The sequence below is a fragment of the Elephas maximus genome, chromosome 13 (genome assembly GCF_024166365.1).
Source record: "Elephas maximus indicus isolate mEleMax1 chromosome 13, mEleMax1 primary haplotype, whole genome shotgun sequence".
In the NCBI taxonomy this organism is placed as follows: domain Eukaryota; kingdom Metazoa; phylum Chordata; class Mammalia; order Proboscidea; family Elephantidae; genus Elephas; species Elephas maximus.
In genome coordinates, this window is record NC_064831.1 from 87,062,905 (window position 1) to 87,073,213 (window position 10,309).

Genomic DNA, 10,309 nt, shown 5'->3' on the forward strand with positions numbered 1-10,309 from the left:
TAACTTTTTTTGTGAAGATTAGTTTTGAGGAGTGGCAGACTAAAAAGAAACACACCCTGACACACACAGTCAATTAGCCTCTTCCTGGAGTGATAAAAGCCGTGGTTGCGTTGTGGGGAATCTATGTGTTAAATGTGTGACCTGGAAGACAATATGCAGTCCCCATTCACTGAAATCTTCAGGCAAGTAACCGCAGGGCTTTTCTAGCTGCTTTTCTCTACACACAGACACACAGGTCAAAAGAGAAGTCAACGTTAGGCTGAAATTTCTGTAATTTACAATCAGAGCCAAGCAGCTCTTGGCTACGAAGTGTAAACAGAGCATTGCTGCCTCTTAATCTGGGTAATTGGTCCCAAATGCTGTTTGCCACTTTTCAGATCAGATGCTTTACATACTTTTTAAAGAACCTGGAACTTTTTTTTCCTTTGGCAGGGAAAAGTTTGGAGTGTAACTCAGTCTTTTCATCAGCACTAAAACCCCTATAAACAGCCAGGTGACTTGATGTGGGAGCCTGTAAACACAGGAGGCTCGGGGCCTACTGGAGAGTTTCACTCCATCCTCTTGTGTTCCTCTGTCGATCCTTTGCTCCCACATTCAGACTGACTGCTGGGTGTTCGCTTAAAGTGCACAGCGTCTGCACAAAGCGAGCGACCCAGCCATCTCCTAGCGGATGCCAGGCAGATTTCAGAGTGGCTGCGTAATGTGTTATAATCAAGTCCATTCCTTGAGGGTAATGGGCTGTAATGAATTTGACCTAAAACCAGTTGTTTTGTGACATCATCTTCTGAACAAAGTCATGGGGACTTTGTGGGAGAAAAGATCATGGGGTGTTCAGGAAAAGCCTGGGTTTGAGAAGGAATCAGTGAGATTACAGGCTGTGCGAACTTGAGCCTCTGTTTTCATATCTGCACAGCAGAGCTTCCAGACTAGGATGAAAGGCCTGGAGATGTAGTTCTGAAAACCCTGTGGATCACAAGGGTCAGTTCCCCAAACAATCATGGAGATGGCACCAGACCAGACAGGGTCTCCTTCCGTTGTGCGTGGGACCACCATAAATCAGGCGCTAATCCATGGTAGCTAACAACAACAACAAAAAAAAGAGATAATAATATATGCCTTGCAAATCCATCATGAGAATTAAATGAGATATTAAATACAAAGTTTGCAGGGGCACTCCATGTATTACTGTCTAGGATGTACTGCGTTTTTTAAACCATATTCTTTTCAGCTAGCTTTCCATTTCAGCTGGCACAAGGTAGTAAACTTTTTTTCTTTTTCCTGTGAATTCTCTAGCTTGAGCTTTAGTATTCCAAGAAAATATAGCTGCCATGTAGGTCCTTAAGAAGATGACACAACCCAACAGAGTTCCCATAATTTGTTTTCTCTCGAACCTTCCTCTCTACCTCTTCCCAGCCTCCGTTGTAACACATTCAGGTTTTCTTTTTTTCTCTTGAATATTTCTAGAATGCTCCCAAGTTCTCTATTAATTATTGTTTAGCTGAATTCTACTTATTTAGTCCCTTTGGTCCTTCCTCCCAAGTCAATCATTTCTCAACACTCATTTTTGTACTCTTTTTTTTTTTTTTTTTTTTTTGGAGTAGGTACGGTTTATCTCTAACTCTTTAGAATGAAGATATTTTACTTATTATGTAGTGCTCCAAGTGGAAGCTCAGCAAAGACTTATGGGAGATTGGGGAAACCAACTCCCTTCCTACTTTTGGGATGAGAAGATTAGACAAAAATGACCTTTCTCTACTTTGGCTCTGCTCATTAAATTCACTACTGCTGTCACTAGTTAAAAATGGGAAAGTGTCCCTCCCACTCACAGTCCATATGTTTGTTGCCCAAGCAATATTTTCTCTAGAGAGGCACTGTAATATTGTACTTAGTACAGAGATTCCAGAGCCAGGCATCCTGGGGTTCAAATCCCAGTGCTACCACTTACTAGTAGGATAAACTTGAGCAATTTACATAACTTTCCTGTGCCTCGTTTTTCTTATCTGCAAAATGGAACCAACAGTGTTTGCCTGGTAGTTTTATTGTAAAATATATTGAGTTAATATATATACAGTGCTTAAAACAGTGCCTAGTTACAGTAAAGACTCAAGAAATGTTAGTTAATATATCTCATCTAGGGTCTCCTTTTTCAAAAATCCTGCGTGTATGTAACAATCCAAGGACCGCCAATTTTCTCTCTGGTCAATGAAAATCATTCAAATCTTCTTCATATACTGTTCTTCCCCACTACAGAACATCACAGCAAATATGAAATAAAATAAGACAAAACGATTCCAAAAGTATCTTCCAGTTCTCCTCTTCCCAACCCATCATCTATTCATTATTGGTTAAACTGGAATGAAAGTTTTATTATGAACTCAAAACACAATCGTAGTTTACCCTAAAGTTAGTGAGTCTGGGTTAGGTTTACAAAAACCTGGTTTGAATTTTAGGTGAACCTCCTTTCTGCTCTCAAATGCCAAAAGAGGATTTATAGTTTCAGGTGGATACCAAATGAAATTTGGTTAAGTTCATCTGAGTTTTACTTTGAGTTTGTCATTTGAATGAACTCTAATTTTATACAGTCTTAATCTTTATATTTACGGTTTTTCTGCCATTTTCACCTCAGATGATTAAAAAAAAAAATCAAATAGAAGTTGGGACAGGCTGTTCACTATTCGAGCATATTGCAATACAGGTAGTCTCCAACTTATGACACAGGGTCCCATTCCGAGGACTCCATCTTAAGTCAGTTCTGACTTAAGTCGAGAACTTTTTGTTTTTGTTTTTGTTTTTATTGCCTTTTATTATCAGTATCTTTAAAAACCCAGTCTGTGAACATTTGAGAATGGTAACACCAGCAAATTACTTGTTGCAATATTGTACGTAGTACGTATTACTAACTATAAGATGTACAAAAGAAAAAAAAAAAGAGGATCGTAAGTGTGCTTCCTCATAACTCAAATATGTTCTAAGTTGGGGACTATCTCTATTATAGATCTTGTACATGCCTTTTGTCTCAAAAATAATTCTGAGGAAAATATCATATTTTTTATAATACGAGCTTTAATAAGTTAAGCCGTTCTACAAATATCCCTCTTTAGTTAATATTGTATTTATTTGCTGTGAAAATCCAAATTGACCAGATAGCAGTTGGCAAATTTGCAATTAGCAAAATTATCTATTTCTGTCAACATTTAAAGATCTGCATAGCCTCATCTTTTATCCATGGCTCAGTCCAACTGTGACTTGAAGATCAAATTTGTATAATTTAAGCTTTCTCCATTTTGCATTTCATCCCCCAGAAGTCAGAAGCCCAGACTTTAAGCTAGCTAATTTCCCCAAATTATATGCTAGAGGCTTGGGAAGATTTAAGGATAGATCTTTTATGTCAAAATGATAGGTTCACAGTTCGTGATTGACGATTTTGTGCATATAAATGATAAATGCCTATTAGATAAAGGGGACTTCTGGGATGAGAAGATCAGGCAAAAGCGAGCTTAGAGAAATTTCTAAATCCTACATTTGCAGAGATGTGGGCAACATGCTCCCAGCTGCTGTTTTATTATAAGACACAATAATCTTAAATAACCTACATATAAGATTAATACAACATATCAATGCCCTCCAAAAAGATACATTGCCTAAAACTATATTTCTTACTCCAACAGTTAAGTGGTAGCTTTGTAGTTGCATTACTCTGAATATCTGCCTTTTTCATTTAACTAAGTGACCCTGAATTAAATTTTTCCTTAAGAAATGTGCACTATATGTACAAAAGTCTCCAAAATACTACTGATACCTTTTCACAGACCAACCCCATTTCATACTATTAATAAGACGAAAATCTGAAAACACAAAAAAAGTCAAGAATTTTTTTCTCCTTCTAGTTTGTAGTCGCATAAAAATCAACTTTACAACATCTTTGAGAATCCCAGCGAAGCCTGGTCAAGATTTTTTTGGCTAGAAAAGAAAGCAGTTTTGATATTCAAAAATTTGGCCTCCCTCACTCAATCCCCAAAAGGGAAAAAGCCAGCTAATCTTAGAAAGCTGGTAAATGTAAGTGATTCTCTAATCCAGCTTAGTCCCCAGTCATGTTTAAAAATAAAATCAAATAGTAGGGACTGGGAAAAGGCATAAAAAGTTTCAAAAATAACTCAAAATAGAAAAATCAAGGATTCCTTTAGGAGATTTTTTTCTGTTTCTAAATTAGAGTATGAATAGCATCTTACTGGAAAATAGCAGCAAAGTTTGTGCTGGCATGCCCCACTTCATGGTAACAAAAAACAGTCCACTTAATGTATTCTATCACTGGATCGTTTAAAAACAGTATTCAACGTTCGATTCTTGTTGGTCAAGTATTCTAGGTGTCATCCCCCAGAGCAAACCAGCTAAACATGGACACATACATACAGAGGCACAAACACACATGTAAGATACAATTCTGCATGCCTGCCAGTGAGCGCACACACACACTCACACATGAGCACCCACAAACATGTAGACACAAAACCTGACCAGGCTCTGCTCTGGGTCCTTGATAACTCTGGCATATTGTTAGCTCTGGAAAGAATTTTAATCTACGTGGTTTGAAAATAGACGGCTTTTAAATATGCTGCATACAGTCTGTGATGGTCATCTCTAAAATGCTGCTCCATTATCCTTTTCCATTTGGAATGAATGAGGCTAATTAATTTCAGGCCATACTTGATGAGGTCAGCACCATACGAGGGGTGCATGCTAGACATTGCTAATCTCTTTCAGCTGAGAGTGATGAATTAAAGATGAAGCATGCCTTTGCAGGCCTAATTTAGAATGTATATCAAAAAACCTACAGCAAATAATACCATACCCTACAACAAAGGAAAACTTGTTCTCTCAGGCTCTCTGAGATGTGTTGATTTTAAAGACGTTTTCAGTCCCCTGTGGAATTCCAGCTGTGGATGGGTGAACCCCATCGAGAAAACCAAGCCATCTCTCTCACACATGGCCATGTGGACAAAAAGTAGGATTAAAAGAAAGAAAACAAAAACAAAACATGACAATTGGGGTTTGATCCCTTGTGTATTAAAAGTCCACCTACACGTTAGGCATTTTTTTCAGAGCTACCAGACTGACAAAGATCCCAAATTGGCAATACCTGTATTCAAGCAATGGCCACCCAGCTCTGCTGGGACATTTCAAAGCAACACACTAAATGAGGCAGCCCGTTGTTTTTAAAGCAGATACCCTAATGAGGCTTATTAGATTTCTCCATGTCTCTATTTTGAAAGCCAATAGAGATTGACCAGGTAGATAATGTGACACCTTTTGTTAAGCCAAGAAAGAAAATGTAACACAGATGCCTCTGGGCCAAAATGTTCCGAAAGTTAATGCTAAGCCAACTTCCTAGTTGTGAAGAAGGAGGTTCTCAATGATCTAAACTTGAAAGAGAAGCAGGAATTAGTCATAATTTCTCAAAGATGACTACTACAAATCCCTAAGGGTGGCAGGGAAGGTGGTTCAGCCCACAGATTAGAGAACACACCTTGCAAAAATATTTCAGCACACCTAGAAAGAAATATCCTGACAAGTTACTCTAATGAGTCTCCAACTGGTGGCCACGAAGGCTCTAGTCTTTGTATCCCGGTAGCCTTCATTAGAACAAAGCTGCTTCGAATTAGGTCCAAACTACAGGCTGAATCAATCTTTCATTTTTTTGATTACTTCTGAAAATATTTATATTTCTTAATAATGCACATTTTGTCTTGCAACTTCTGATTAAACCCAGACGGGGGCTCCCAAAGCAGGGAACGTATGTGGAAGGGTGATCTGGGGCAGAAAAAGGAAGATAAATAACACAGGTTTTTCACATTGGGGAACCATTAGAGAATATAAATCTAGCAATGTTGGTTATGTAAGCATCAGAGAAGGGTTGTAATAAGTACAGATTGGAGTGTTATAGTGGCCAAGTGGAGATTATAGAATATACTTATTGTTCCGCAATTCTCCATCGCTGCTTCAAACTATCTGGCAGGTTAGCCTGTTGTATTAAAAATTATTGTAGCAGAGATTTAGGAAAATTTCATACTACAACCAATAATAACCCATACAAAGTATCATATAAAATAGAGACAGAGTTATAATGGGGATGTCCAAGTTATCTCAAGTGTGTTTTTGTTGAATAAGAAGTGGAGGGTAGGGAAGATGGGGGATGCAGGGTCCTGGTTTGGGAGCCAACAGAAAAAGGGTCAATTTTAACTAATCATCTGGGTCAACCTAAGAAAGTCACTAACGCTCTCGAGATGACAGGTTTTTCTTCTTGCTTTTATCTGAAAAATAAGGGAGGCAAAGGTGTTCTTGCAAGGCTTAAATTCCATGGTTTTCTAAAGGACCATGATTGTCTTAAATACTCAGTGCTCTCTGGAGGCAAAGAGGAAGAAAATAAAGACCTCATCCAATAATGAGTGTCCCAAATGCCAGTCTTCCAGTGGTGGGGGCCAGGCCTTCTCACTGATCCCCGAATGTCACTCCTTCTCACTCGGTGCCTCAGCAACAGCCATTGCCACTCTGTTCCTCTCTTCCTTCCTCCTTGTGACCATGAGAGGGAGAAGCAGCGAAGTGCAATGCTTATAGTTTCATTTGGCCCAACCATCCCATTTAAAAAAAAATTGTAAAATAAAGGCCAAAGAGGTTGAGGTCACATACTTAGTAACTGGCAAAGCTAGCATTCAAACCCGGGTCTTCTTATTTCTAAACCAGGGCCTATTCTACTACCATACACTACCTCCAAACCTGATAGATTTTTACGTTTTGAAAATAAATGGGACTTCTTGTGACTAGTCAGTACAATTCAAGATTCCTTACAATTGGAAAGAGGAACACAGAAGAAGGCAGCGGCTTTAAATTCAGACTTCCTGGATTTGAATAACACGTCCACAACTTACTAGCTTTGTGAGTTTCAGGCAAGTCCCTAAGATCCCTAAGCCTCAGGGGTTGCTTTGTTTCATTTTTGTTTTCTCTTGGAAATGGAAATACAGGTAGTCTTCAACTTACGACAGGGTTTGGTTCTGACGACTCTGTCGTAAGTCGGTTCTGGCTTAAGTGGAATATCTCTTTTTTGTTTTTTCATTATTATTGCCTTTTGTTATCAGTGTCTTTATAAACCTGATCTTCGAACATCATTGAGTGAACACCTGAGAATGGTAAATAATAATATCAGCAAATTACTTGCTGCAACATTGTACGTAGTACACATTACTAAGGATAAGATGTAAAAAAAAATAATAATGATACAGACAGACGTAAAGTGTGGTTCGTTGTACTCAAATATGCTGTAAGTCAGGGACTACCTGTATTTCCATTTCCAAGAGGAAATATATATATATATATATATATATATATATATATATATATATATATATCTACAACAAAGGACTGTCGTACAGAGATTAAATAAAATAACATTCTGACATACATTATATAACATACATCAGTACTCATATGCATGTGAAAGCTGGACAATGAATAAGAAAGACCGAAAAAGAATTGACGCATTTGAATTATGGTGCTGGTGAAGAATATTGTATACACCATGGGCTGCCAGAAGAATGAACACATCTGTCTTGGAAGAAGTGCAACTGGAGTGCTCCTTAGAAGCGAGGATAGTAAGACTTCGTCTCACTTATTTTGGACATGTTATCAAGAGGGGTCAACCCCTGGAAAAGGACCTCATGCTTGGTAAAGTAGAGTGTCAGCAAAAAAGAGGAAGACCTTCAACGAGATGGATTGACACAGTGGCTACATCACTGAGTTCAAACATAGCAACAATTGTGAGGATGGTGCAGGACTAGGCAGTGTTTCTTTCTGTTGTACATAGGGTTGCTGTGAGTTGGAACCAACTCGATGGCACCTAACAACAACACACCAGTACTGGTATATAGTAAATGCTAGTTGCTATTCGTATCATTATCATCTTCTTCATTTACATAATAACTTGGAGGGAAAATATCAAGAAAGCAATCTAGGAGATCTAACTGTGCTCTTTTAGCTCCATGACCTCAGATAACTTACTTAACCTCTCAGCTTCAGTTTCTCCATGAGAAATACGGGATTGAAAATATCTGCCTGTACAGGACTTGAGTAAAAAATAGATGAGTGATGCATATGAGAGCACTTTTTAAAAAGGTAGTAGCTGTTAACTGCCACAGAATCAACCCCTGACTCGTGGCGCCCCCACACACAACGGTTCCGCATCATAGAAACACATAAGCTGTACTGACTGGGAATTGAACCTGGGTCTCCCTCATGGAAGGCGAGAACTCTACCACCGAACCACCACTGCCCTCCATGAGGTAGGGGGAAAAAAAACATTGCAGTCTAGTCGATTCTGACTCATAGCGGCCCATTAGGCAGAGACCTATGTAAATACAAAAGCTGATTGTTTCGTTTTTGATATTATCATCCCTTGGTTGGAAAGTCTCTGGATGCATAGAGTTGGTTAACAGATAATAAAAATAGCTAACGCCCCTATTTTGCTTCTCAAGTGAATCACCTTAAAAATGAGATATACGAAACACCATTAACTCATAAAGAGTATAAATGGATTTCCCGAGTTATCAGTGTCATCCCGTTAACCCTGTCGTACTGCTCCTCTACCTAAACTTGGAATTCTCTCATAATTTTTTCTTACCAGAAGATTAGATGAAGATTAGGTAGTATGGTTTAGAGCAAGAATACAGCAAACCCACTTTCTTCTTTGTCTTCCAAGTAAGGGAGAGAAAAAATCTAAAATAAAGTAAAAAGAACATATTTTATGAAATATTAAATGGCGATGGCCAAGAACCCTTCATACCCTGGTGAAAATACCATCACACTTCATGATTGACCAGCTATCTATTGTGTGCGAACTTAAAAATACATTCATTATTGAAATATAATTTTGTTTATGCTAAAACAGCATCATGGGATTGGGGATTGTTTTGTAAGTGGGTCTATTAAAGAGTTGGGGCCTAAAGGTGTTATGTCTTTTTTTTTTTTTTTTAATTTCTGATTGCAGATAACTCCTCAATTTGATTTAGTGTCGAACGATAGTGATGGGGTTGATAAGTGCGCATTCATCGGTAATTCATCTTGTGCTGGTAGAAATTTACAGCAAAGCAGTGCTTTCCCAACAGTGACAAGCCCTATTAATCTTCTTCAGACACATTTCAATAGGTGTTCCCATCTGTGGCCAACATCTAAACACTCTGGCATCACCCGCGACTCAGAGACACCTTCATTTCAAGTTACACTGGTGAAAATGTGATACTAGATTGTACTCTATTTTTTAACCTAATTCTCTCTCTTCATTCAATTAGCCTTTCTTGCCTGGATTTTCTGCTCATGTGTAACATCATTTCCCAGGGAGAGTACTCACAGATTTGGTTTCTTAGAGATGCACCATCTCGCCCAAGGTTAACAACGAACAACTTTTTTACAAATTAAATTGCACAGATTCCAGTTCTGACAGTTATTGGTCTCTGATCGTGTGTGTCCTGAGAAAGGAGGAAGTAGGTCTTACTTGAAAGAAGTCCGCCTGGGCAAGGAGCGGGTTAGGAAAAGGGAAAGGACTGTAAAATCCATTTGTGTTCGTATTTGAAATGAAATTTGTTATTCTGAAACATGGTGGTTAATTTCAGTGAAGTGGGATGCTGGGAAAAGAACAGGTAATGAGGAAAAGAGAGGGGTAAGGAGAAGCTCAGTGCTCAAATATCCTCATTCGCTCAGACATAGTCAATCCGCAGGATGAAATCCCTCTCTTTTTGCATCTACGGGAGGAGCTCACAACAGAGAAGGAGCTGAAATAATCACTTTAGGGATAAATTATTCCACCTAAGTTGCCTTTATTCTATGAGTAAAATGCTTTTGCAAACTGCAAGTTTCATGTAGGTGAAAAATCTGGAGGGTATTTTTGATTTGGGGTTGCACCAAAGTGCTTTCGTGTGCCATCTTCAGCCTTATAGTGAGTTTGGTCTTGCAAAGAAATTGGATTTGAACAGCATTTTTTCTCGTGCACTTGAAAAATCTTTCCAAAAAGAAAACTCTCTGACACATTATTCCAGAAAGGTTAGATATATCTGCACGATGGGTGAAATTTTTTTTTTTTTAACTCCATTGAACTTTTTGTCCATATATGATCTGGACTGTGTGTGAGTGTCAGTGTGTGTGTGTGTGTGTGTGAGAGAGAGTGTGTGTGTGTGTACATGTATGTGATAAACATATGCATTCTCAAAAATGTCTCTCTGCCTCACACAAACTATTTTTCACAACGATATTTTGAGTTTGTTAGAGA